Genomic DNA, 5,750 nt, shown 5'->3' with positions numbered 1-5,750 from the left:
CAGACTACCTAAGTCAGAAATTGCTAATAGGGGTTGAATAGATTAGTCGACGAGTTGACTACTACGTGTTATTAATCATATGAGTTACAGAAATTGATCAGGTGTCTGGGAATTATTCGGAGCGATTATCCTTACGGTTAAATCTGTTAACTATTTACAGTGACAATTCCTTCTGTGTGTGTTCAACATTGAATTCATACATCTTGAGTATACTACACACATTGGAAGCAATTAAAATCACATTAGTGATTTTTTTTCCTTATCATTTGCGGAGTATCTCACATTTAAAACATGGGTTAAGCTGTTAAAAAAAATCAGTATGTGTGTACCTTACTTAAGCATCTTAAATAGTGTCTGACTAGGACTTGTTCACTAATAAAAGCATCAATCATAAGGAAGTACCGTGCAGTGGGAAAACAGAATTACACTACTCATTTATCTGACATTATTTCGCAACAGCAGTCAACCGCAGCAATCAAAGCATCGTTACGAAAAACTACCAAGAGGAAGGCTGAGGTTGTCCTTGAAAGTTGTATTAAAAAAAAAAACTTTTCTTTGCAGACGTAACGATGATCGGACACGATTCCATGTAGATGTCCATTCTCTAACTTAAAATGTATTTAAAGGCTGCAGTCGTATGGTGTATTTAATCTTGGTGATAAGCTGCACACTCACATGAAGTAAGTTATGACTTTACCTCTTTGACCGTTATGTTAACTGAGCAACATTCACAACTTAAGTCTTGTTCACTAACAAAGCTGTGTGTATGAATGTGTGTGGGCGTTTGTGACTTAGGGTTTGCATCGACTAGTTGACTTGTCGACTTTACCACTCCACAATGACTTGACGTTGAATAGTCACAGGGAGTTGAATTGATTAGCTGAATGGTTTTCATCTTTACGATCCCACAATAATTCGAGGATGTCAACTAGTCGGTTAGAAGGGCTGAACCGATTAACTGACTAGTTGATGAGTCTACTATGCCAATCAACAGTAATGTTCAGAACAGGACTTTGACTAGTTGCTAATGGGGTCTATAGCCATTTTGTTGACTTGTTGCCTGCTCCACAAGACGTGTGTGACGAGTGTGAGATGGGTCTGAAAAGTCACTAATAGGGGTTTAAACAATGAGTTGAATAGTCAACAAGTTGTCCTAACTACTCTGCATCAACATTTAAAATTTGAAGTTGACTAATCACTATGTGTTTTTGCCATCTGGCCAATTTGTGTGTCGATGTGCGTGTTTTTAATATTATATACTTTTGTGTTAGGATGCTTAGGGTGCAGTGTACACCATCAGTTTCACTTTCAAAAAGTATTTAAAAAATAAAATACAATTTTAAAAAGCAGGTGACCTTTAACCGTGGCAAGTGACCTCCATCTCCGGAAGTTGTAGTCAGCAGTCTGTAATTGCATCTTGCGATCAGAGCTCTTGCGATATACAGTATATCTTTTTTTTTTTGGTTATTATTATACTCATTCAGTTTGTTTCGTCTGCAATTCACCAATGGCGTTGGCAAAGAATGAGAATGTAAAGCGCGAGGAGAAGCATTTTAAAACGGTACACGTGAGCTACGATAGAGATATCCGTGCATTTAGCACACTGCAAAAGTGCGTCCCATGCCTGCGCATCAGGTCTCCCACTAAGATAGCCGGTGATTTCCTTTTCACAGACTCATAAACTGTTTTATCTAGTTTATTCTTCCGTTTCGTTAATGTTAGGGGCCATTATGTCTGTTGCTCATCATAGCATGCGTGTGTGCCTGCGTGCACGCATATACACGTGCATGCGCGCATATGATACATACGATCGCGGAAGGTTGGTTTGCTTGAAAAGTAGATATTTGGGCAAAAAGGGTCGGGGCCCCCTGATTTCAAGTGTTTCATTAACCCGCTTTTGGGAATGTAGGAGCGAAGCGGAGTACCCGGACAAAACCCACACCGGCACGGGGAGAACATGCAAACCCCAAGCAGGAAGGCTGGAGCCGGAATCAAACCGTGCACCTCTGCAATGTGAGGCGAACATGCAAACCGGTCCCTCCCGTGCCACCCTTGTATTTAATATATTTGTTTTTATTTGATTCTTTGCCAGTCCGCCAGAAATATGTCTGAATGAAACGTCATGTACTATGCTGAAAAAAAACCATCAATGATTTCAATTTGACTGATCACATTGTAGTTCTCTACAAAAAGTATTCAGCGTTCAAACCACTAATCGCTAGTCATGTGATTTTGGCTTGAAGAGGAGGCAGACTTGTTGCTACGAATGAGTCCATCACAACGCAAAACATTTGATAGTTTTGTCATTTATTTTTGGGACCTGGTACACAAAGGCCAGCGGACCAGTGGTTGGGCACCTATGTTAGAACGTACAGTATATATTCTGTATAATTTTGGGATTCATCACTTGTCAGTGAATACAGATGATTGCAAAGAATTCCTTCTTGTGCAAGTTGTTAAAACCGATATTTTTTGTACCAGTGACATTATCAGCGACAAGTCGACGTCCACTAGACTTATATCACATTAGTGTAGACTAAAAAAAAGTGAAGTCATGCAATCCCTAGTGCTAGTGTGTGTGTGCGCGCGCGGGTATGTGTGTGTTTGTGTGTGTGTGTGTGTCGTCGTTGCTGCCGAAGTGAAGTCTTGTTCGCTGTGTCTGCATGTACCAACAGCAAAGAAAATTCATGATGACACATTTGTGTGCCTTTCAAATCGTGTTCTCTGCTTATTGTTTTTCCAGTGTCGCATTCTCTTCTCACTTTGTGCAAACATGGACGCAGCAGAAGCAGCTTGTAAAATGTTCAGAATATGACTCCCAATAAAGAAAACAAACAGCTCTTCTCTTTGCTTGTGAGATTTGTTTTAGTTCTGTGCACTTCTACGTGTTCTACAGCCTGCATTTGGAATTCTTATTACATAGACACAGAAGTGAGGCCGCCAGTCCCACGTGTTAAAATAAAATGATATATTTAATTCAATAAAGATCCATCCATCCATTTTCTGATCCGCTTAACCTCACAAGGGTTGCGTGGGGGGGGGGGCATCCCCGGGCAGTAGGCGGGGACACCCTTAATCGGTTGCCAGCCAATCGCAGGGTACGCAGAGACGTACAACCATCCTTGCTCACACTGACACCTAGGGACAATTAATTTAGAGTATTCCATCAACCTGCCAAACATGTTTTTGGAATGTGGGAGGAAACTGGAGTACCTGGAGAAAACCCACGCCGGTACAGGGAGAACATGCAAACTCCACACGGGAAGGCCGAAGCCGGAATCGAACCCTGCATCTCTGCACCGTGAAGCCGACGAGCTAACCAGTGTACGCCGCGCCGCCCAACATTATAAGAGAAAAAGTCAAATATTATTGTAAAAGCAAATATATCAACTATGCATTCATGAGATACATGATAATGTACAAAGGTAATTAAAACACAACACTGCTTGAAAATAAACTCAATAGCAATATAAATTGCCAATCAAACATAAAACATGAAAATGCAATAGACAATGAAATTAAAACTGCACATCGACAAATGTTACATTGGGGCAACTGGCAACTTACGGAACGTTTTCCACGGATGGCAACTGACTTCTGTACAATGCGCAATACACCGTGGATGACTGCCAGTACAATTCATGTCATTGGCTGTTACACATCATGGCTCACTTACTGGACCGTTGATGACCTCTGGCCTCCCTCCTCCATTATCTAATCCTCCCACTATCCAAAAACTGTCACACACTTCCTCCTCTTTTAATGACCCAATCCTTGCTCTCTCTCTCTCTCTCTCTCTCTCTCTCTCTCTCTCTCTCTCTCTCTCTCATCTTGCTTCAATCTCATTCATCAGTAACACCTTACGTAATTATCCATGAACAGGAAGGAGCATGCTGATTTTTTCCTTTTGCCATCCTGGCATCCCTATGAGCTGGACGAGCTAAGCAGTCGACCACCGTGCCGCTATATGATACATATGATACAATGACTTGTTTGCTGTCATAATACATTTATTTGAATGAATTCAATCTTGCAAATTCGATGTGTGTGTGTGTGTATGTGTGTGTGTATATATACTGTATATATATATATATATATATCAATACAACTACAAATCTCAATGTAACTTTTAGGTGTAGTATATTTCAGCTCTTTGATTCCAAAGATTTATTGAGGTACAACTTTTTTATTTAATTTTGTTTAAGGTGGTGAGTTTAAGATCCATTGCATTATCACATGTCAAAATTTTTCTTTCATATGTTGTGGCTTTTGCTAAGCGACAGTGTCAACATTCATTGACATAGCTTAGCGCTGGTGGCTAACGCTTCCCTCTTGGACACTAGACATTGTAACTGTCCCCTGAAGTACACTATATTGCAGTTTGATACGTATGTGTGTCACACCATAAAATGAGAGGGTCCCAGATCGCTGCGGCAGATGTCAAGCCCAGTCACATAAAACAAACAGCGACCCATTCTGAAAGCGAACAAGAACAAGCAGACTGAGGCAGGTGTAGCGAGTCAGACCGTCAATCAGGCCCCGGCGTAAGCCCAAAAGCTTCGTTGTCCAAGAAACAGGCCATGATTGACTGCAGCACTGAGCTGGACATGAACGCGAGTAGCAGACAAAGATCACGACCAACATTCCTCAAGAAAGCAGCTTTTCCTATCCAGCTTCACTTCATCCTATTCTTGTAAAAGTTCATGGATGAAAAATGATGTTTTTGCAGGTGTCTCTCAATTTGGTGCATTCCACTTTTTGCTTGTCTGAACAGCTGTATTTTGAGGAGGAAGCTGAGAAGAGAATCTCTGGATGTTGATTCAGTTCTTCTTAGCCGTTAGAAGGTTCATATCAACATTTTGACGACAACCTGGACTGAAGAATGAATCAAAATCAATTCCACATTGCAGTGTGGTAGAATGCAATTTTTAAATCGCAAAGGCTGCCATTTGAGAAGCAAAACTGTTTAATTTTACTTTGTCTATTTATTGATATAATGTCTACAGAACTTGAGTGCTTAAGAACTGCAGTTCTCAAGTTTACATAACATTTTTTCACAAAACAAGTTGAAGTGATGAAGCCACAGATTTGTTTGCCTTGTTGTTGTCTTCTGATTTATGACTTACTGACTTTTGTTTACGCTACACTTGGTTTTGTAGAATTTTGTGAAATTGTTATATTGAACGTTTACAAGACGGCAAGTCAAAATGATTTTAGTGAGTGAACAACTCTTACTACATAAATTGTCGAACTGTTTTTCATGTGTATTCATGGTTCATTCGGATTTATTACTTGCGTAAGACGAACTTACAAGACTAAAACATTTATGAAAAATAATAGTCAGGGGGTTTTCTGGCTCAAATTGAGGCAGAGGTGGTACCATCCTGACCATTCACCACAACGTACACGCGTTCTGTAAATTCAACGGTCTTACTTTCTTTCACAGGAAACACACTTTAAGTTAAGAGTTCCAATACGAATATGCCTATTATCATGGAGCAGGATTACTGTAATGGAATTTCCATCCATGTTGTTTTGAGAAATATTTAAGTGAATTAATTTGTTGTTTATATGCTTCTTTTTCAACAAATGTTGAAAAATTGATTGGGCAATTGTACTATTTGGCGAACAAAATGTGCCTTGGCTCAGTAAAGGTTGGACCACGTCATCCCAAAAGGGTGGGATACTTTGGTTCCTCCTTCTACTAGTCAATGGAATTAACTGTTCAAAGCTGTGCGATAGCATCTGTT

The 5,750-nt window shown here is 40.1% G+C and overlaps 1 protein-coding gene and 1 long non-coding RNA gene across 2 annotated transcripts in view; both read left to right on the top strand.

Annotated features, from left to right (window-relative positions):
- LOC127609428 (uncharacterized) overlaps window positions 1-5,750 on the top strand; it is a 353,255-nt gene that overhangs the window by 131,657 nt on the left and 215,848 nt on the right. The gene's annotated exons all lie outside the window — the stretch shown is intronic.
- LOC127609416 (late histone H2A.2.2-like) overlaps window positions 1-5,750 on the top strand; it is a 155,267-nt gene that overhangs the window by 136,905 nt on the left and 12,612 nt on the right. The gene's annotated exons all lie outside the window — the stretch shown is intronic.

This window comes from Hippocampus zosterae, chromosome 10 (genome assembly GCF_025434085.1).
Source record: "Hippocampus zosterae strain Florida chromosome 10, ASM2543408v3, whole genome shotgun sequence".
In the NCBI taxonomy this organism is placed as follows: Eukaryota; Metazoa; Chordata; class Actinopteri; order Syngnathiformes; family Syngnathidae; genus Hippocampus; species Hippocampus zosterae.
This window is presented reverse-complemented; position numbering and strand designations above follow the sequence as displayed.